Source organism: Carettochelys insculpta, chromosome 3, assembly GCF_033958435.1.
Source record: "Carettochelys insculpta isolate YL-2023 chromosome 3, ASM3395843v1, whole genome shotgun sequence".
NCBI lineage: Eukaryota > Metazoa > Chordata > Testudines > Carettochelyidae > Carettochelys > Carettochelys insculpta.
The window spans coordinates 106,196,829-106,220,673 of record NC_134139.1 but is presented as its reverse complement, the minus strand read 5'-3'; positions in this window follow the sequence as shown (position 1 = coordinate 106,220,673).

Below are 23,845 nucleotides of genomic sequence, written 5' to 3'. Positions count from 1 at the left end.
TTGCATCCGCCACTGCCATTCCCACACCTGTCACCCCCAGTTGTCCTGCAGCCGCCGCTCAGGGACCTCAGTTAATCTCCAGAGAGCGGCAGTGTGGGCCATCTGGAGGGCCTCGTGTGGCCAGTGACATCCCCTCCATCCGTGGGGCTGCCCTCACAGTGGTGGAGCATTTGACCTGCTGCTGATTCTGGGCTGGCTCGCTCCTGTGCCAGGGTGGGGCTGGCTGGCCCTCAGATGGTGTAGGTGCAGCTGTAAGGAAGACAAGGAGAGGAGCTGATGAGTCATTCACATAACATAGCCCCTAAGGCCCTGCCCCCCCACCATGAGCAGCAACCAATGCACACACCCCAGGCCATGGGATGGGGATGTCTCAGGAGCACAGGCATGTGTGACCAGCACATAGTGGGAGGGTTTAACAAGATTGCTGGAGACACCTCTTCCTTCACAAAGCCCAGTGGTTTGGGCACACGTCCAGGAGGTGCGTCATATAGGTTCAAAGCCCTGCTGCAAAGCATACAAAATGAGGATTTGAGCCTGGATGCCCCCACTCCAACAAGGCTATTGGAAAGATTAGGGGTGTGTCTACACTAGCATTGCTCTTTTGAGAGAGGAATGCAAATGAGGGAAATTGAAAATGCAAATAGGGTGCAGAATTGCATATCTGGCACCTCATTTGCATATTCTTCTTTCAAAAGAACTTTTTTCTGACAGAGGAAAAGCAGAGTAGACGCAGCTCTTTTGAAAGTAAACCCCATTTCTGAAAGCACCCTTCTGCCCAAGTTTTTTTAGGAAGACAGGTGCTTTCTAAAAATGGGCTTTACTTTCAAAAGAGTAGCATCTACACCTCTTTTTTTCTTTCAAAAGAAGAGCATGCAAATGAGGTGTCCAATATGTAAATCTGCACCTCATTTACATTTTCAATCTCCCTCATTTGCATGCCTCTTTCAAAAGAGCAATGCTAGTGTAGACACAGTCTAGAACACATGCTAGCCAGCCCCATAAATTCCCAACCTGTTCATCCCCAGACAGCTTTTGTTTGGGTTAGGCATGCATGGAGCACGCCTACCAGATCAAGCCATGCAAGACAGAGAGGTGGGGAAGCGCTCATTTTGAGAAACCTCCCAGTATGAGTTTGGGCTGCAAGCAACTCATGAGCTGTGATGTGGCATCTGGACGTAAGCAGCTTCATGCATGCCCACCAGCAGAAAATGGGTCACCAGCTGAGCTTTCTGAATGTCAGCAGTAGCTAAATGTTGGATTGACGGGCCAAAAAAGCCTGTTGAGTGCTTATGTCCCCATTGTACAAAGGGCTGGGGTTTCTATCCAATATTCTGTAGTAGCCCCACTGTGTTAGCATTGCATAAAACTATAAGATAGAGAGATTCCCTGCTTGGAAAATTGATTAAAGCCATGCTTCTTTAACTTGCTGGAAAGAATATTGTGGGAGACTATTTCAAAAGCTCTGCTAGTCAAGGTATGCACATCCACCCCTTTCCCCATATCCACAGAGCCAGTCATCTCATCAAAGAAGGCAATCAGGATGGTGAAGCAGGCCTTGCCTTCAGTGAAACCATATTGACTGTTGCCAGTCACCATCCTTTCCTCCATGTGTTTCAGTATGGATTCATTGTGAACCTGCTCCACGATTTTTCCAGGGACTGAGATAAGGATGACTGATCTATAGTTCCTTGTATCCTCCTTCTTCCCCTTCCTGAAGATGGACACTACATTTGCCTTTGCCAATCATCCAGAACCTTCTCTGATGACCACGAGTTTTCAAAGGTAATGGTCAATGGCTCTGCAATCACACTGGTCAACTCCCTCCGCTTCGTCGGATGCATTAGATCTGGCCCCATGGATTTGTGCATGTCCATCTTTTCTAAATTGTTCTTATTTTCAGGATTAGGGCCTAAACAAGTGTTCTCGGTGTGCTGAATGCCTGGTTACCCACGGCCAGCAGCATGTTCTACTGGTGGTGCACTTCTACACATGCCTCGGTTCACATAACAACATTTATTCTGCATATGGATGGAAAAATTAGAGGGAACATTGCCTAAGTAAGCTTGCTAGAGTGACTGACAGGACCAGGCTTGCTGTTTGGGCGTGTGTTTGTAACAGGGAGGCCTTAGAGGTTCTGTGAGTCTAGCTGTCTCAGGGAGGTGGGCAGAGGGCTGCAGTCTCAGTAACCCCCATGTGTTCAGATTGCTCCCACAGAAATTCAGTCACCACAGAGAAGTGGAAGGAGTCGGGGAGGGAGTTGAGACAGGGAGAAGGTAAGAAGGCCTGGGCCTACCCACTCCAACCCAATTGCTGACCCATTACAAATAATGTTTTCCCTAGTTAATTTCCTGGTAATCTGGAGTGCCTCAGAAAGGCTCAGCAAATTCTCCACTGCCTCTTAGTATCCTGTTCAATCAACCATCTCTTCTACAGCTTTCAGCAGACTTGGGGTGAAAGCCAAATTCCTGCTGCTAGATCAGCCTTCAGAAAGCTGTTGCCACTCCTGATACAGCATCAGCCTTGCTTCCTGATGCCATATGCGGTCCCTTACCTCCTTTTCCTCCACTATCAGTTCATCCTTTTAAACTGCTCCTCCACTGAGAGGCCACATCCACAATAGCACGTGCTTTTGGAAAATCAAGCCATTTTTCTAAAGAACAGGTGGAACGTCCACACACAAAAAGTGCTCTTTTGATCTGAAATCGAAACAATGCGACTCTCTTCCAGAAGCCATCTTCCGCTTCCAGATCAGGAAGAGTGCCTTCTTTCAAAAGCTTCTTCTGAAAAAAGTGTGTGTAGATGCTTTTTTCAAAAGATCAGTCCACATGGCACCAGATTTTTCAGTCCCTGGCTTGTTTTTTTCGAAAGAGCAGGGGCTGAAGAGGATGCTGTCTATCGACAGAGCAGATTGATCTTTTGATCCTTTTGTGTGTGGACGTGCTCTTTTGAAAGTGGTTTTTGGAAGAGATCTTCCAGAAGAACTTCTGTCAAAAGATCACTGTAGTGCAGACGTAGCCAGAATGTGCCCTGCACTGGTTGAGAGCCAGGGTCTCCCTAGCCTAGTATTGCTCTATTCCCAGCTCTATTCCCAGCTCTGGTTCAATGAGGGGCTGTTCTTTAAGACATGACTGGGCCAATTTTTTCACTGTATATAGCAATATTGATCTGGAACACCCTCTGATATTACTTGATATTTTACAAACTTTTCTAGGTACCTCACTATATTTAGTTTAAAGGGACATCATCAATTTGAAAGCTCGTCAATTAAAAAAATTACTTTTTAAAGGTACAGCTGCCATCTCTGATGCCTTTTGTCAATTTGTGTGGTTTTACAATCACATTTCTTTTAAGTTTTCTCTCGTCCGCTGCTGTGTGAAAGACCTACAGAAATCTCACTCAGTAGACAGACAGAACAAAGAAATTGCTGTACAGAAAATGCTGTTAAATTCATAAGGAAAACACACTAAAAAAACTTCTCTTATCTAAAAATGGCTGTGTCTACACGTGCACGCTACTTCGAAGTAATGGCGCCAACTTCGAAATAGCGCCCGTCATGGCTACACTTGTTGGGCACTATTTCGAAGTTGAAATCGATGTTAGGTGGCGAGACATCGAAGTCGCTAACCCCATGAGGGGATGGGAATAGCGCCCCACTTCGAAGTTGAACGTCGAAGTAGGGCACGTGTAGACGATCCGCATCCCGCACCATCGAAATAGCGGGGTCCGCCATGGCGGCCATCAGCTGAGGGGTTGAGAGACGCTCTCTCTCCAGCCCCTGCAGGGCTCTATGGTCATCGTGTGCAGCAGCCCTTAGCCCAGGGCTTCTGGCTGCTGCTGCTGCAACTGGGGATCCATGCAGCATGCACAGGGTCTGCAACCAGTTATCAGCTCTGTGGATCTTGTGTTGTTTAGTGCAACTGTGTCTGGGAGGGGCCCTTTAAGGGAGGGGCTTGCTGTTGAGTCCGCCGTGTGACCCTGTCTGCAGCTGTTCCTGGCACCCTTATTTCGATGTGTGCTACTTTGGCGTGTAGACGTTCCCTCGCTGCGCCTATTTCGATGTGGTGCTGCCCAACATCGAAGTTGAACGTCGACGTTGCCAGCCCTGGAGGACGTGTAGACGTTATTCATCGAAATAGACTATTTCGATGTAGAGTGCACGTGTAGATGTAGCCAATAGGTTGGGGTTATGTGTTAGACAGATACATGTGGATTTGCAATGAACTCCAAAGAATGAATGAGGTGTACTAAAATGTTCAAATAAATGTAATGTAATACAAGAAGTCATGTACAGAGTCACATGTCAACTTTGAAATAACAGTTTCACTACAAAAATATTGTTTAAGGCTTATGGAGTTCATAGACGCTTTATTAAAATGGAAATGATGAAAGCACCTTTTTGCAAGCATCTGTCTTACACACACACACAGACACACACCTCCTTTCATTACTTAACATTGCCAGGGGTGTGTGTATTTGGGGAGGGGGGACGTTAGGACAAAATTATGTCCTCCTGTTCAAACAAGCAACTCTCACTGACTGGCTACATCTACACGTGAAGCCTACATCGAAATAGCTTATTTCGATGTAGCAACATTCGATGTAGCAACATTGGAGTAACGTCTACACGTCCTCCAGGGCTGGCAACGTCGATGTTCAACTTCGACGTTGCGCGGCACCACATCGAAATAGGCGCTGCGAGGGAACGTCTACATGCCACAGTAGCACACATCGAAATAAGGGTGCCAGGCACAGCTGCAGACAGGGTCACACGGCGGACTCAACAGCAAGCCGCTCCCTTAAAGGGCCCCTCCCAGACACAGTTGCACTAAACAACACAAAATACACAGAGCTGACAACTGGTTGCAGACGCTGTGCCTGCAGCATGGATCCCCAGCTGCCGCAGCAGCAGCCAGAAGCCCTGGGCTAAGGGCTGCTGCCCACGGTGACCATAGAGCCCCGCAGGGGCTCGAGAGAGAGCGTCTCTCAACCCCTCAGCTGATGGTCGCCATGGCGGACCCCGCTATTTCGAAGTTGCGGGACGCGCAACGACTACACGGTCCCTACTTCGACGTTGAACGTCGAAGTAGGGCGCTATTCCTATCCCCTCATGGGGTTAGCGACTTCGACGTCTCGCCGCCTAACGTCAAAGTTAGTGCCGCTACTTTGAAGTAGCGTGCACGTGTAGACACGGCTACTGAGAGATATAATCTAACTCTTAGCTAGAAATTGGGATAAAAATATTCATGGCAAATTTACTTTTCAGAGATTTCTACGATTGTTTTTTCATACATTCTGTAGAAATATATGCTCAAATAGCTGAGACAGAATATAAACCAGAAAATGAACGAGCAATTGACAGCTCACTTTTAAACTAACTCTTAGTATCAAACATATACACAAGATTTACTTGTCTCAGCCATAATCTAGTTAACACAGAGGTAAAGGTGGCTTTGCTCTGACTTTAATTTAAAAACGCAAGCCAAATAATCACAATAAAATAGAAGCTGCAATATTAACGATCAAAGCAAGGAACATTAACTCGTATGAAAGAACAATACCCAAAACACCATTGGACAAATAGATACATATAAATGCAATATGGTCCGTAAGTGCTGTGGTTCTAAACATTCCCTTAAGGATCTGGAACAGAGACTGTTGCAGCACTGAGTGCATGCCTGCATTTCGACCTGAGGGAGCAGTTCTGAGCTTGAGGAGACACATAGCCACTAGTTCTCAGTGAGCCTGTGTGATAAAAATAGAGCCTAGCCACGGTGCCAGAAATGGCAGGAGGTCGCTTGCAGACTAAGTACATATCCCTCCAAGAGGGAGTTTATCTTCTCAAGGTGGGAATTACACCACCAGTTTGAAATACAGATGCACATATAGACTACCGGCGTGTGGCATGCCCAAGCATTTGTGTCATGTGGAGAGCTAAAGAAAACAGAAAAAACCCCAAACTTTTAGTCAGATGGTACCTCTCTCTGTTCAAGTGTAGTTATAATAGTATGCATGTGACCAGATCCCAGGGTTGTCCAACTGTCCGTATGCCCCTCTGAACCTTAGAAAATCTGAGTCAGTGTGCCACAATGGAAACAGCCACAAGCATGGTTGAGTGCCATTTTTTAGAATAGGATGAGATCCAGTTATCAGTCAGATTTGTGGTTTATTCCCATATATATTTATATAGAGATGCACAAGATTTTGCAAATTGCACCCATGCAACAGAATAGGCTTTCAGCTTGTTATACACTATTTTTCTGTGATAAATTAATCTAATATTCTTGGACAAGAAATTCCATTAGATGAGGATTTCTCATGAGATTTGTATTACTTCCATTCTTTTCCCCTGGGAGCAGTATTTTCCATGACTTAATTTTAATGCTTCCACTTCTAGACCAGACCAAAACCAGGAAGGGCAGTAGTGGACAACCTGGGAAAAAGCAGCCAGAGGTTTTCAAAACTGAACAGGAAGTTATTTCACTTCAAATCTTTAATGAAGTTTCTGGTTGGTTGGGATTTATCTATTCAATCCGGTTCACCTTACCTAGGAAATCTGCATTTTTATGCTCCCCCCAACCCACCAGCTCCAAGAAAATGAAAATTAAAAAAAAGGCAAAGAGAGTCAACAGGAAGGCTCTCACATATATCTGGCACTAACATGCTTGCAGATTGCATCTATTTCTGAAGTATTTTTAAGGGCTTGGAGTAGGAGGACTCCCGATTCCACATTAGTTCAGAGAGTTAACATATTCAGTAAATTAAACTCCTTGCCTTGGCATGTCTATCAAAGCCTTTGAGCCTTTAATGTAATTTAGAACAATTGTCCCAGTGGGAAGGTCTAACACTTTGACCAGTTGCAGTTAAATGTTTGAACTGCCTGAGAAAAGTAGTGAGGTTATAAGAATTCGAGGGTAAACTGTATGACACAGTTCTGTTGATAATAATGTTCCAGAATTTATATTTATTAATATTGCTTTATTTTGTTCAGACTCCCACAGGAAATCCTGAGGAGTGAATGTCTCTGGCATGTTTTATCTTAGATAGTTATATCCTTTTGGTATTGCATGCTGATAGCAAGGCTGAAGAGTACCTTTGAAAATCTCTGGTTTTTATGGAAGCTGAGGATGACAACAAACAGGGCCTTCAACACTCTGGGAAGACAATCCATCTACTTTCTCTAGTTATCATTAAAATGTCTTTTAGACATAGGTCATAACTGGAAACCTATAAATGATGTCTGTGTATTAAAGCACTTCCCACAAAGTTGGGTCCCCTGTGATTAAAATTTATCACATTGTTCTTATAGTCACAAATACTGCTGATATGTGTCATTACTTAAGAGTACTTTTCATAACATTCTGAGATTAGTTCAAACATTTTTTATTCTGAGTTTCCCATAGAGGACCCACTCCTGATATTTTTAAATAGGCTTGTTGCTTGCTTTTTTAAAAGGCTGTTAACTATTTTATTTTTCCTGTTAAACATTCACTCACACTGTTGTACTGCTTGATGTGATGCTTCTAATTTTTCACTGTAGCCTCTGGGATGGACCAAAGAGCAATTATGGTGTGTGTAATCATGCAGTCTTATCAGTTTACAATATGGTTTCCAAATACTTCATCTTCTTAAAAGCTTTGTCTTGACTAATAATACTGTTGCTAAAATTACAGCATTTAAAAGGTGCTTCTCTTGGAAAGGATTTATTTTCTAACATTTCAAACAATTGTTTAATGTGCAAATTCACAGCAGAGTAAATGCAACAAAATAATCCTTTTATTCCATTCTTGTTTGAGCAAGTTTAGCTGCAGTGAAGGATACAGGATCGACGCCTCTGGAAATCAAAGTCCACTTGTATTGCATACTTCAGCTGCTTTTACACTACAGTGCTCTTTTGACAGAACTCGCTGTTGGAAGAGATTTCCTGACAAAACTCCTATCGACAGTGCAGTCATTACATGAAAGTTAATCAGAAGAGTGCTCTGCTGTTTCCAGAGTGGCCAGACTGCCCAACTGCTCTCCCAACAAAACAGGCACCTGGAAGCACATTGCTCTGCATGCCCTGTCTGTCAAGAGTAGCTCCTGCCCCAGGAGCATCTGCACTGCTTTTTTATCAACAGAATCGGTCGACAGCAGCATTATGCCTCATGGCTGAGAGGCAGAAAGCTGCCGGCAGAAGTGCTGAATATTGTCGACAAACATCGACAAAACCCATTTTGTGAGTGGATGTTCCACCAGTTTGGTTGAAAAAAATGGGATTTTTGTCAGCAAAACTCACTAGTGTAACCATAGCCCATTAGTATAGCACTAAGGAAAAAAGAAGAACAAATCTTACCATTCTGCCCAGACGTGATTTGGGAGGGACCACAGGTAGAAATAAGGTTGCTACTAGACAGAAGCTAGCGTATATGGGCCTGATTCCCAAGACCATTATCATCAATGAAAGTTGTTCCATTGATTTCACTATAATATGAATCAGGCCCTAAATGGATGGGATTTATTATGATTAATGACAAATATGAAAACTATAAACCAATATCAAAGCAAAATAATGTCCCCAAAGTAGTTGCCGAAGTCTTTATTAGTACGTTTATTAGCAAGCAAACTGCCTGCTTTACTATTTGCCCATTTGTTTCCTACTTTATTAGCATCAAACACTTTCTGGTTAGTTTTATTGTATTTTCCACTCTTTCCCCTCCTCTACCCTTTCACCCTCCTTTCCCACAACATATCACAAGGTCTCATTTTTAAAAAAATAGGACAAAATACCATTGTAAGTAGTAGCTGTAAAGTATTGGTAAGGACTGGGCAGGAGCTACTAAAAACTATAGGCAAATTTGCCTCCTCTGTCTGGCTCATGGCCAAGGGTAAACTACACTTTCCTATCTTTTTTGAGGGGGGGAAGCAACTCTCCTCTAACTTTTCCATTTCTCGTTACTTAAAAATAACTCTTAACCCTGTCATGGGCTATTCAAAGCATTTCTCCTCCATTTTCCCATGTATTATTCCACTGGTCACAATGCAGTCATCTACCGAGAAGTGAAGGAGTGAAGAAAAAGAAAACTCACTTTTGGCTTATGTGTAAAAGAGACTAAGGACCTCGCCAAAAGCCCTTTGATATCAAAGCTTTCAGTGGAGGCACCATTTACTGCTCTGCTCTATGGTTCAGACTTTAAAGTTAAAAATAAAGTATTCCAAGTTAAATTATTTTCTCTTTTCATGCTTCCTTTCAGTGGTTCATACAGAGAGAGCACATTCATGGCCCCACTTGGCTAAAACCATAGAGATAGCAAGCATGTGGTATTAGCAAACCATATGATTGGAGGTGCTGGTTTTGTGCTGTTTGACACATTTCCAGTAGAAAGATGTTGATTTCCTTCCTGCTCCCCCCTAAATATTTTAGGCACAGTTATATCTGGAGTTGAGGGGCCTTCAAAGGGAAGCCCCATCAGCAGCTCCCTTCTGTTTATAGTGAAAGTACTTGAGTGATGGTGGCAGGGCAAGCTGTCCCTCAGGCAGGTAAATCCCATATCGTTTAGAGCTGTAGGATTAAAACTAACCATTTGAATTCTGCCCAGAAATCCACTGAAGATCCCCACTGACTCACAGTGGAGCTGGTCAGGGGCCAATATAGGGGAAATAGACTGGGCTTAAAATGTAAAGAACGTCACATCTATATTTCGATGCTTGCGGCCCAGCATATATGAACAAAAAACTCCACTGGCCTTGTGATGTTTTTAAAGTAAACCTTGAAAGCAAGAGCAGGAACTTCAAAGAATTTCCTGATTTTGAAATTGTCTGATGTAAAAGGTGTTAGCCTAAAGGAAGTGTAGTGGAATAGCCTGTTCTCAAAAGGGTTCTAGAAGAGGTCAAATGCTGGTCTGGCTCATATGGCTATTTTTCCAGTTGTATAGTATATTATATAAACTAAACATAATGTAAAGATGCAAAAAGCTTCCAAAATGTCATCTTGCAGACATTTGCTTGGATGAGATCCATGATTATGTGAAAACATTTACTTTGGGATCTAAAAGTCCTGGGTTACGTGGGTGTTCTGTACATTTTGCCTTCAGACTTATTCCATGAAGTCAGAAACTACTGGAATGGCTTAATTTGAAATGTGTTACACTGGTGAAATGGTTTGTATTGTATATGGGCAGCAAATGCAGATCAGTATATATGCCTGTGGGGAGGATAGATGGCCATTTATTTACATTCCAGAAGCTGCCACCTTTTAAAGATTTTTTGGGGAACTTTCTGAACATGCTCAGTGAAATCACCTCATGTCATTCTCAGCATCTCATTTGCAACAGAAAATGGATTGTTGTAGAATTCTCGGCTCTCGGTGCTCATACCCTTATCAGGGCACAATAATTCCTTACTACAAGACTAATAATAAATGGTCGTCGTTGCTGCAACACACAGTATTCAGCTAAGCACTAAGTTTTGGAAGATCAGGGCCTAACTGATCATACTCAGGCCATCTCTACACTGGGCCAAACCTTCGAAATAGTCATGCTAATGGACATTTTGAAGATTACTAATGAGATGCTGAACTGAATATTCATTGCCTCACTAGCATTTGGATGCTTCCAGCTGCAGCTCTTTGAAAACCCTGCTTTCGAATGCCCGCGGTGCAGCTACACAGGGGTCCTTTTTGAAAGGACTCTGCACATTTCGAAATCGCCTTATTCCCCTCAGGTGGGGTGATTTTGAAATGTGCAGGGTGCTTTCGAAAAGGACTCCTGTGTAGCTGCGCCATGCTGTGCTGCGGGTGTTTGAAAGCAGCACTTTTGAAGTGCCGCGGCCAGAAACGTGCTAATGCTAATATTCAATTCAGCGTCTTATTAGTAATCTTTGAAATCACCATTAGCATGGCAATTTCAAAGATTTGTGCCGGTGTAGCCATGGCCTCAGAGTGAAAACTGAATACAACTTTTCCATAGAAAATAGAGATTACAATACGGTGATGGAATTCCCTTGATTCAATAATTGCCATCTGAAGGCTTACCTCAATACCAGACTATAAGACAACCTAGAATCTAGATCAACCGTACCATGGGCAGAAGAATATACTTGGTTTTATGTGTCTGGAGTATATGATATTTTCTACTGACATTTTTTGGAGTGGCAAGTTGTGGTATTGAAGAGAACAACCTCAAGTGCCTTAACTAGCCATTTTTTACAACAGTTGAATGTATCACTTACAAAAGAACTATAATATTCTTGTCCCCAACAAAAATTATATTTAATAAAGCTAGCAACAAAAAATACATCATGGAGTTGAGTCACAACAGTTGCTTTTGGCCCAAAGTGTTATTGATTGTAAACAATATGTCCAAGTCCACAGTCATTCCTTTATTCTTAAGCAGCAATCCCATAAGGGTCAATGGGAGTTTTTCTTGAGTAAACACTAGAGGCTATACATACAGGGAAATTGTGTAACAGGGATGAGTTTTCTTGCATTCTAACTTGCCAAAGTATGAAGAAATCTGAATCACAAATTTTGGTTCAGTTTCATCTGTAAGCCATACCACATGCATTGATGCTAAGAGGGAAACTGAGATACATGTAATGCAAACAAATCCCAATTGCCAACACCAGGAATTGAACCTGTGATCATAGGCGTTAAAGCCCTCTGCTCTACCACATCAGCTAAAGGCCAGCTGGCTCTTAAGTGAGGCTGCAGAGCAGAGGTTTCACTCACCCTAGTATGAGGTCTCAGTGCCTCTGGGTACCACACATGGTATCCTTGTATCATAGCCAGTCTTGGCACTTTTGCCAGGATTGCAATATGTTTTGCCTCCCACACTCCCATCTGCCAACGTCTCTGAAACAAATAATTGATTAATTCATGTTCTACTATACCCCAAAATAAAATAAATGATTCTCATCCTGCATGATTCCATTTCATTAAATATAATTACACATAAAAACTATGACAAAATATAAATTTTGCAAAGTCAAGCACTCAAAAGTTAGAAAATACCAGAATTAAGGATGCCTGTGTAACCTTAATTCAAGTCCCTTATGGCACGTACATTATGATACAATCTTTAATTACATAGTCACATTCCATCTTTTCCAGAAGATTTCTGCCTAATTCAATGCATATGGGCAAAGCAACATATTGGGTGCGTTTACACTAGCAGGCTACTTCAAAGTAGCTGGCCCAACGTCGAAATAGTACGCGTTGTGTCTACATGCACCGTGCACTATTTCGATGTTGAAATCGATGTTAGGCGGCAAGACGTCGAAATCGCTATTCCTATCCGAAGATGGGAATATCATCCTACTTTGACGTTCAACGTCAAAGTTGGGCGTGTGTAGACGATCCGCGTCCTGCTATGTCAAAATAGCGGAGTCTTCCATGGGGGCCATCAGCTGAGGGGTTGAGAGACGCTCTGTCCAGCCCCTGCAGGGCTCTATGGTAGCTGCGTGCAGCAGTCCTTAGCCCAGGGCTTCTGGCTGCTGCTGCTGCAGCAGGGGGTTCATGCCGCGTGCATGGGGTCTGCAACTGTTTGTCGGCTCTGGGGATTTTGTGCTGTGCAGGCGGAGTGTGTCTGGGAGGGGCTCTTTAAGGGAGTGGCTTGGGGCTTTGCTGGCCCCTTATTTCGACAGGGAGCACTTGTGTGTGTGGCTGCTCTGCATTTCCTTCCGGGGCGGCTCCTTTTGACATTCTCCATCGCTACTTTGACATTGAACATCGATGGCACCAGCCCTGGAGGACGTGTAGATGATACGTGTTGAATTAGCCTATTTTGATGTAATAGGCTACTTCGACGTAGTGTGCTAGTGTAGACGTAGCCATTTTTCTCTTACCTCATTCTCAAAAGCAGTTGAACCATTTTTGTAGAAATTTGTAAGGGGAATTAAGCCTGAGACAGATATTCAGCAGTGAAAATTTCAGCCTGTATGATTAAAGCTTGGTGAAATTGTAAACAATTGATAAAAGGCCATATAATGGGAAATGTTGGGCAACCTTAACTACGCACAGAGCTGTTGGCTCTGCCTACAGCATTAAGGAGCAATACAAACAAACTATACGTTTTCATAAATAAACAGGATAGCCATGTGTCTCTGAAATCAAGGACCTCCTCAAAACCAGGATCTGGGCCTGTTTGTATTACAGTAATTGACTTAGTCTAATTCTGGTTTGAAGAAAATAGTATGGGGAAGTGAGTCAAGTAGAATCTTTATACAAACACAAGATAAGAGTCCATGCCTGTATTAACATATATATTTTCTAATTATTTACTTCATTTCTCTATCACTATTGTACAGTACCTGATAGATCAGTGGACACTTTTCCAGTGATATGAGAACTTATTACCTAGACTGTAAATTTTACCACAGCTCTGACAGTTATTTTGTTCTATATTTGCTTTGTTTTTGAGAATAATTCAATTGTTGCAGACCCTATTTTTCAAAGCATATTTAAATATCATACATTCAAACTGGAAACTGGCCAAACTGTAAGGCAAGCCAAGGGCTTTCCCCCAAAGATTGCAGATCTGGATAACTGTACTGACTAAATAGGAGTGGGAGAAGTCAAGAGTTTTGGATTCTGGGAATTTTCAAAAAGGATTCTGAGAATAAACAGAACAGAAACAATAAAAACTATGGAAGGATTTGGGGAAGAAAATTAAGCTGAGGATAGAATTTATTCACTAGCTAGATTCTGTTCATATTGACTATGTGTGGAGAAAATTGCTGGACTGTATGGCTATGTCTACACAGGCAGCCTCTGTCAACAGAGGTCACGGTTGACAGAGAAACCATGACAATACCTGTGTCGACAGATTCTATCCGCACACCAACGTGGTTCACAATAGCAAACCGTTCTGTTGACAGAGAGCGTCTACGTGCACCAGCTGCTCTGTTGACAAAACCGGCCCCCGTAGCCCCAGAAGGCAGGCGTGCATGGAGGGAAAGCCCTTCCTGGAACACTGCCTCTGCGTACCCTTAGCGGCCCCCCGCCCCGACCCACGTGTCCTGCCCATGCAAAGGCTAGCCTGCCTCTCGCAGGGAACACTAAGCTGTTGCAGTGCTACTTGCTGTTAGTGAGAGACATAGCTCTTTCCAAACTTCTCTCTACCTTACCAACCCTGCATCCTTCCTGACACCCCACCATTCCTGACACCCAAACCCCCCAACCCCACACCCTCTCTAATCCTACACAACCACCCCCACCCAACCCACACCCTCTGACTCTACACCCCTCCTCTCAACTCACCCCCCCAACCCAACACCCCCCAGCTGACCCCTGCCCTTCCCAACTGTGACTACCTAACTGCACCCAGGACCACAGACCAGCCAGCTCCTGCTGGCCCTGCCACTGGTCGTATTCAGTCTCTATGACAATATCTGGGAGGACAACCCCAAGAGACAGTGTGCAGAGCAGGCCCCCGATGGCATAGTGCCACTGCTGCACTCAATCCCTTGGGTGACCAGGTGGAGCTGGCAGCACCCCACCAGCTCCAATTGGTGGGGCCAGGTGGTCCTGTGGCAATGGAGTGACTAGCAATGGACACAGATTTCAGGATGCGCAAGGACACATTCCTGGAACTGTGCAACTGGCTTGCCCCTGCCCTAAGATGTCATGACATCAACATGAGGCTGGCCATACCCTGGAGAAGAGGGCTGTAATTGTCCTCTGGAAGCTGGCCACCCCTGACAGCTACCACTCCATGGATCACCAATTCGGTGTTGGGAGGTCCATGGTTGGGGCCATCTGGCCACAGGCTGTGCACAGAGGGAGAGGGGATGGAAGAACAGTGCTGGGGGGATAGGAGAGAGGGATGGGGAGAGCAGGAGAGGAGGACTGGGGGAGGGGGAGGGGCAGGGGGCAGAGGGGGCCGGAGGGCAGAAGGGGAGGGGAGAAGGGGGCAGGGAGGAGGGGCAGAGGGGGAATGGGGCCACAGGGGGCCAGAGGGGTCTGGGGGCTGAGGGACATGGGGATCACTGCAGCCCAGGGGCCCCATCCCCAGCAGACCCTCACGGATATGTCTGGTCTCTCTCGCTCATAGGTGGTGCAAGCCATAAATGCTGTCCTACTGAGGAGTTTAGTGCAGATTGCTGATGTGGATGCCCTCAATGCTGGCTTCCACCTCATCAGCTTCCCCAGCTGTTTCGGGGCACTGCACGGGACCCACGTCCTTATCAGGGCCCCAGAACACAGCACTGGGTAATACTCTATTAGGAAGGGCTACCAGTCCATGGTGATGCAGGACATGGTGGACCACCAAGGACAATTCCTTGACATCTCTGTTAGGTGGTCGGGCTGGAACCTTGACGCGAGGATATTCCAGAACTCAAGCCTGTTCTGGTGGATGGAGGCAGGCACCTGCATCCCCTGCCAGGAGCTGGCCATCTGGGACATGCCGATGCCCCTGTGCATTATCAGCGATGCAGCCTGCCTGCAACTCCTGTGGCTAATGAGGCCCTAAAACCCAGCACCTGAACCCCACCCAGGAACAATTCAATGCCAGGCTGGCATGGGCAGGGAACCCTCTTGAGCTCACCTTCAGGTGCCTGCAGGGGAGGTTACGGTGCCTCCTGAACCAACTGGTCATGGGGGATCAGAATGTTCCCCACATCGTGGCTGCCTGTTGCACCCTCGATAACTTGGTGGAGAGGAAGGGGGAGGACTTTCTGCAGGGATGGGAGCCAGCAGGCACCAGCCCCTAGAGACAGTCAGGTGCCACACCTAGCCATCAGGTGCATGCCGAGGGGATTCACATCCGGAAGGCACTGCAGGAGCTTCTTGCCCATGGCCCCTGATAACCCTCCCCAGCTCATCTCCAGGAAGCACCCCATACCTGCAGCCCTTCCAACCCCCCACCATAGCCCTGTCTGCCTCCTGCACCACCCGCCTACCCAAACCCAGTATGGTCTTAAAACAATCAAAGCTTTACAACTAGAACCGAAACCATTTGCCAAATGATAGGTAACTGTGAAAGACCTAAACCAACCAACTGTCCAAAACCACAAACCTCTGTACTGTACAGTGGTCCCCACCTGTGGGCAGCGGGCATGCTGGGTGCAGCCAGGGCTTCCCCGGGGCCTCTCCCCACATGTATGCAGCCCGTACCAAATGTCCAGAGTGGTGGGTGCTGGCTGTCATCTGCGGCCATGCCCGATAGAGGGGAGCCATGCTCAGAGGTGTGGTGTGTGGGGTTGGCCCCTCACCCAGGTGGCTGGCGTGCTCTCAGGCATGGCAGGAGTAGGTGTCTGCCTCCTCCAAGGTCCTGGGGGTCAGGCATCTTGTCATGGGGCTGTGAGAAGTGCAGCAACTGTGTCTGTGGGGGGGCCACCCATGGGGTCCAGGTGGGATGCCCAAGTTGGTGCATGGTGCAGGTGCCAGGACTGGGACATGGGTGCCTCGTGGGGCTATCCAAGTGGGGTCCATAGCTTGCCCTGGCTCCCCGTCCCATGGATGGGTGTATGCCCCCCCCAGGGGGGCCACTAGAGGGTTCCGGGAACAGGTCCAGAGATGCACATGCTGACGCCATGGTACTGGAGGGGCTGAAGGACAGGGCGATGGTCAACGTGCCCTGGCTGGAGTTGAGGTTGGGGGCTGGGACATCCTGTTGCTCTGGGGATGATCCTGGACCAAGGTGATGGCCTTGCTGATGGGGGACCACCTCACCAGTTTCCACCATCTCCCAGTCTGGTGCCCCATCGTCACCCCCTAACATGCAATGCAGGGAATCATAGTAAGGGCAGGACGGCAACCCTGCTCCCAAGCAGTGCTGGGCTTTCCTGGCCTGCATGTAGCCCTGGCATAGCTCCTTGATTTTTGCACGCACCTGTTGAAGGGTGAGTGCCAGGCGCCCATGCTGCGACAGGGCGGCCATAGCCGGGGGCACTTTTGCACTTGGCACTGGGGTTCAGGATGAGTGGCTTCTCTGCCCAGAGGGCTGGCAGGTCCCAGATCTTCGTGCTAATCCAGGGTAGTGCCCGCTTGCAGGTCCCTCTTGTGGACTCCTGGGATGGCTCCCAGAGCCCCTGGGCGGGGCCAGCGTAGTTGCAGCATGTGCCATGTTTGTACCAGCTGGTGAGTGGCTGCTGGAGCATGGGACTGAGCGTGTGCGGCCAGCATGTGGCCACGCCCCCAGCTTCCTGCACGGGACTTCTCGGAGCCCTGTTGCTTTAAGGGCAGGGTGGAAGCAGTAATCATAGAGCCCCACTGTCTGTGGTAAGGGCATCTCCTGGCTCCGGCTACCATCCGCCATGGAGGACTCGCTCTGCCAACAGAACTTTCCGTAGGCACTCTGTCAACAAAGCACTGTCTACAGAGGCATTATACCTGATCAGGGAGAAGTATAACACTGCTGACAGAACAGCTGAGTTATGTCGACAAACTGTTGACAGAGCACTTTACCCGTGTAGATGCTTGGGATGTTCTGTCGATATGGGCACTTCTGTCGACCAAGGCTGCCCATGTTGACACAGCTTATGAGTAAAGAAAATTAAATTTGGTTCTCTTCTATGGACCTCTGGATCCAAGCCTTGGCATCTGAATTTGGATCCAAACCTTTCCAGTTTTCAGGCCGGGGAAGAGGATCCAGAGTTCCAGGTTAATTCTACCAATAATTGAAAACTGGGGGAGGGATATCCTATTTTCTCTGTGTGCAAGGATTGGTAGATTAATGGATAGGAATTCTTGGGCCCCATTGTGAGAACCCTGCACATAAATTCATAACTGCTTCCTGTCTACGACCTACGAACATAGTCCATGAATATAAAGCAGATAACCACAGAATTGCAGTTAATGTGAGTTTTGCCATTTGTTTCAATTAGCCCAGGAGTTAACCCTCAATTTGGTAGCTACAGCTTAGACTATTAAAAGCCTGTTATTTGGACGGTTCAACACAGACCAACACCATTTTCTATTATGCTAAATGCAGTATTTAAAAATGAATATCTACTGATACTGAAATCACCCGAAAAAGGTAAATGCCCAAACTATTACCTACAAGGCGTCAGACATTTTAGCTGCATTTCCTAGAAAATCAGAAGACCTTTTGTTGAGATGTGTCACAAAATAAGAATTTGATCCTTTTGTATTTGTTGCTTGTCAGATGTCTAGCTCTGGTTCCTTCAAATTAAAAACATTCCACCACCAGCAGATGAAGGCATTTTGTGATTCAAGTTAATGGGCCCAATTTATCACTAGCCTATCAACTCAAGAGATGGATCTAGCCAAATTATTTTTTTTAGGTTTAGGAGCTCAGTCAAATATCATTTGACAAAGTGGATGGCCTTTGCAAAATTATTTTGTCACTTCTTGGAACCCTGGCTTTATACCCCTGTCTGTTCTCCTCCTGTACTTCAATGTTTCTGCTGCACTCTTCAGATGACACCTCCAAATGAAATGTCAGAGCTTGTAATCTGTTATAGATAACTACTTATGGAGAAAAACACCAAAGCTCATTCAGACAAATGTCTATGTTTGAATGCATCAGCTACTTATCTTTAAAGAACACATGCATAACCATTGTTTACTTCAGAGCCACAAAAATGTGGTTTGGAGTCCCACTGGAGTTGTGTGAAGACATAGTCATAACTGTGAAAACTGGCATTGTACGTGTGTAAGCGCTTTTATTTGTTTAATGGATGTGTCGCAGAGATTGACAAATCAACTGACTGAGGACAGAGCTCGGCTGGCCACAGCTGAGGGTTAGAGCATTTATGGCTTTAAGCCATCTTTATGTTCCCTAATCCCTTGGGCAACTGGGAGCTGACATAACTCAGAACAAGCTAAAGCAGGGGTTAGTAACCTCTCCAAGGCAGGGTGCTGAAATTTGACTTTTGACCTCTATGCACCATCCGAGTGCCAGTGATATTTTTAAGGTCACTAATAGTCCTACTTACAACTGGCAGAGTAGCCTTCTAGCGACCCCAGCACTCTGGTGGAGGGTGGGCAGGGGGCAGCAGGCGTGGATCCTGCCCTTGCTCCAGCGCAGAAGCCACAGGCGCCCATCTCCAAGCCCCACACTCCAGCGGGGGTGGGGGCCGACTACAGCCCCACACTCTGGCTGGGGCTCCAGCTTCAGCCCCAGCCCCACACGGTGGCCTTGGCCCCACACCACACTGCACCTGGGATTCTCCGGCAGGGGCTCCAGCCCCAACCCCATGATCCCACCCCCTCCCCTGCTGCTTGGAGGGTGCTGAACTTCCACCATGTGCCACTCCAAATTGACTTAGGTGCTGGGAGCGGCAAACATGACGGCCATTGCCAACCCCTGCTCTTCGTTACACCAACGTGAAATCCTCATGTTTTTCCCATTACAGTAGCGAGGAAGGCTGCAGTGCAACACACTCTAGCCCTGACCCTTCCCATCCTATGAGCACCCTGTATACATCTGAAACCTCAGGATCCAGGAGGAGCTGGTGCGGAGGGGGGCTATGTCAACGGAACATCATACTCAAGTAATCCCCGGCTCTTTGTACAGGGCAGTTTGAGGACGCTATGTGGCGTTTTTAATTAGAGGTCTGGTTTCTGAAGACAAGCGGCTATAGGAGAATGCCAATTTTCATTTTAAAGAAAAATTTCTCATTCTCGTGGCTGTAAAGAAAGGCCTGAAAGTATGAAACAAATATGTGCCTCCTAAGGCTCAAAAACCAGGAGGCAAACCCTACCAATGCAAAACATTAGTTTTTAAATCGCATGATTTATAAGCCAGTCTCAGGATTTTGGGGCTCTGATTTACAATTTTTGAACATTTGGATTGGTAACACTACCCAGTGATCCCCCCTCACCTTTCCACAAAAGTTCAGGGATGCGATTATAGTTCACCTCTCCCACTAACATTTTCTCATTCTGTTGGGAAGTACTTTTATTGTGAGTTTCATTTTTTCCCTCACATCTTAAAAATTGAGTTAGAGGATCTACTTCAAGTTTGTAGCTCATCCTTTCACTTCACATTAGCTAGCTTTCCTCTGATGTTTATCTCACAATTCATCCAGTATATAAACTCTACTGTTCTCTTCTTCTAATGATCCTTGTAAATTTATGATATTTTTCATGGGGTTTTTTTTCAGTTCAATGTTTAAATGTGGACCACTTAAAGGAGGCAATAAAAAGAGTTTTCAGTCCTGGCATTTCTTCTCCGCTTCAGAAGTAGAGCCACAGTATAAATGTAAAAATAACATTCGTTTATTTTTCCAGTTGTGTTTCCATCAGAAGCTGTAAGAAATAATGAGTGAAAATTATACCTGCCCAGAGTGCCTGCCCGAAACTCATGAAGCACTGCAGCAGGATGGTCTGGCCAGGTCACAGTCTTACACTTTTTGCCAGACGAGCCATCCCAAAGAAAGGCCTCAGCTTTGCCTCAGTCACTTCTGTGCACTCCAATGCTATTACAGAGGAAGGGATGGAGAAAAATAAGGAAGGGGAACCCAAGCCCACCCATTCTACTGGTCCCAACCCCAGGACCCTTGGGATATATCAAATCATCCAGTCCAGTTACTGAGCTACTGCAAATTAAGTTTTCCTGTGGGTCACATCCTTCTAGTCCAGAGTGCCTCATTTTGTAGCATGGTTGTGCCTTAGCAGATGCTCCTCATTCTTCTTCAGGGGTTTCAGTTCCCAAAGGAGATTGTGAGGGGGGGAATCCAAACTGCTGCTAGTCTCCCTCCTTCTGTAATCTTGTGGTAAAATCCTTTTGTAGAAGAATGGCAACTTTCAAATCCTTTCTTGACTATCCCGGGAGGTTAAAGTGTTCCTTTATAGGTTTTAAACAAAAAAGCAGTAAAGTAGCACTTTAAAGGCTAACAAAATAATTTATTAGGTGATGAGCTTTTGTGGGACTTCTTCAGCTCACAGCCATACCAGAACAGACTCAATATTTAAGGCACAGAGAACCAAAAACAGTAATCAAGGTTGACAGATCAGAAAAAAAAATTATCAAGGTGAGCAAATAAGAGAGTAGAGGGGCGGGGGTGGGGGGAGTCAAGAATTTGATTAAGCCAAGTATGCAAAAGAGCCCCTATAATGTCCCAGAAAATTCACATCCCAGTATTGGACAGACTTCAAACCGGTCAGCCAGCATTTTAATGGAGCGGTCCATTCTGTTAATGACTTAAGAATTTGCACCTTACTGAAGAGGAATTTTCACACTACTTTGGAAAGAGAGGCTGATGAACTCTCTTTTATATTCAAATTCGACACATTATCACGTGGTTTGAACTGGGATGTGAATTTTCTGGGACATTATAGGGGCTCTTTTGCATACTTGGCTTAATCTAATTCTTGACTTCCCACCCCTACCACCCCTCTACTCTCTGATTTGCTCACCTTGATAATTTTTCTTCTGAATTGTCAACCTTGATTACTGTTTTTGGTTCTCTATGCCTTAAATATTGAGTCTGTTCTGGTATGGCTATGGTCTGAAGAAGTGGGTCTATCCCACGAAAGCTCACCTAATAAATTATTTTGTTAGTCTTTCAAGTGCTACTTTACTGCTTTCTTGTTTTGATAGTATATAGACTAGCACGGCTTTCTCTCTGTAACTTTATAGATTTATGTGTATTCCAATTCCTGATGTCCGCTTTATGTCCATTTATTCTTTGATGCAGAGACTGTCCAGTCTGTCCAATGCACATGGCAGGGAAGCATTGTTGGCATGTGATGGCAAATATCACACTAGTGGGTGTGCAGGTGGACAAGCCCCTGATGGTGTGGCTGATGTGGTTAGGTCCAGTGATGGTATCACTAGTATACATATGTGGACCGCGCTGGCAACAGGGTTTCTGGCGGGGATTGGTTCCTGGGTTACTGTTTCTGTGGTTCGGTGTGTGGCTGCTGGTGAGCATTTCCATGAGGTTGGGTGGCTGTCTGTAGGACTGGCCTGTCAGCCAAGGCCTATGAGAATGAGGGATCATGTTCCAGTATAGCTGTAGATTGTCAACGATGCACTGGAGGGGTTCAGGATGGGGAGTATAGGTGATGACTAGTAGTGTTGTCTTATTTTCCTTGTAAGGCCTATTGTGAAGCAGGTAACTTGGGTACTCATCTGGTTTTGTCAATCTGTTTCTTTTCTTCCCCTGGTGGGAGGTTAAGTTTTATGAATTCTCCATAGAGAGCTTATAGTTTTTTGTCTCTGTTGCTGACATTGGAGCAGATGCGGTTGCATCTTAAGTCTTGACTGTAGAAAATGGATCGTGTGATGTGTGCCCTAATTTGACCTATGCCATCAAGTACCTGTACCCTGTACCACTCTACAAAAGGATTTTACCACAAGATTACACAGCAGGGCTCAGCAGCCTTTCCGAGGCCGAGTGCCGAAATTTGACCTTCTGACCCCTATGTACAGCCCCAGTGCCTGTGATACTTTTTACAGTCACATTTAATCTTACTTACAGCACAGTGAGAGCTCCAGCCCCAGCCTATGCCGCAGAAGGGCCTCTGGAGAGAGGGCTTTGGCCCCACCCCGTGCTGCTATGAGAGCCTTGGGGTGGGGGACTCCAGGCCCAGCCTTGTGCTGTGGAGGGAGTTCTGGGGAGGGAGGCTGTGGCCCTAGCCCACAGTTTGGGACTCCGCGGCAGGGCTCTGGCAGCAGCACCATGGAGGAGGCTCAGAGTGGAGGGGGGCTCTGGCCCTTGCCCTGCAGAGGGAGCTCCAAGGCAGAAAAAGGGGGCTCCAGATGGGCTGTCATAGCTGGGGTTCCAGGGGGGCCTCTGGCCCTACCCCACAGAGGGGCTCAGGAAGAAGAAAGGGGCACTCTGGTCCCAGCCCCACACCGTAGCTGGAGCTCCATGGGAGGTCTCCAGCCCTGGCCCCAGCCCAGTGCTGCAGCTCCATGCTCTGGACTCCCTAAACTGTGCTCCAGCCCCAGCCCGGTGCTGGGGTTCTGTGGGGAAAAGGAGGGGCCCTGGCCCTGGCCCTGGCCCTGGCCCTGGCCCTGTGCCACAGAGGGGGCTTTGGCCCATGCCACAACAGGACTCTGGCCCCACCCCACACGGTAGGCTCAGGGAGGAGAGGAGCTTTGACCCCAGCCCCATGGAGGGGGCTTCACACTCCAGCCTTGCACCATGGCGGGACTCTGGCATGGCCCTGTGGAAGAGGCTGGGTGAGAAGGGGAGTTCTCGGTGTGGAAGGGACAGTCCTGGCCCCATGCTGTGGCAGAGGCTCTGGCTCCAGCCCTGCATTGTGGCAGGGCTCCAGCCCCATGCTCCTGCCCCCTCGCAAGCTGCATGGGGGAGGAGGGGCAGGGCTGGAGGTACCTCTGCGTGTCAAGTGTGGTATGTGTGATGGGGGTTACCAACCCCTGTTACAGAGAGATACATGTGAACTGGAATTCATTTGCAAATCTGACACTTTTAAATCAAGCCTTAACGGGGATCTCAATAATCTTACACATTACAAGGACAATTTCCCAATCTTTGATATTTGCTGGAACAGCACCCAGCCCACTTAACCTAATTTGCTTTTTCTACTGGTCCTATTAGTGACGGGTAACTCCCCTCTTTCCCCCACCCTGCCCTGATTTGTTCCTCTTTAGAGTAAAACCCTGATTTACAGGAGTTCAACTTATGCATGACTTGGATTGACATGAATCAAAATCAGCAAGAGGAGTCAGCCAGGTAGTGCAGCTGGCTCTGTTCCCCAGTTCCCCCAGGTTGGGGAAGCCAGGGAACAGCCGCACTGGTCCACCCCACCCCTCAGTCCACCCTTCTGCCACTCGCAGGAACCAAGAAACTGACCAGCGCTACTGTTCCTGGTCTGGGCTCCCTGACACTCATGGCAGCAGGGACCCAGGTGCAACCAGGATGAGGGATCCGTCCTGACTTACTTGAATTTTGACTTATGCGTGGTTGCTCAGGCACGCAACCTATGTGT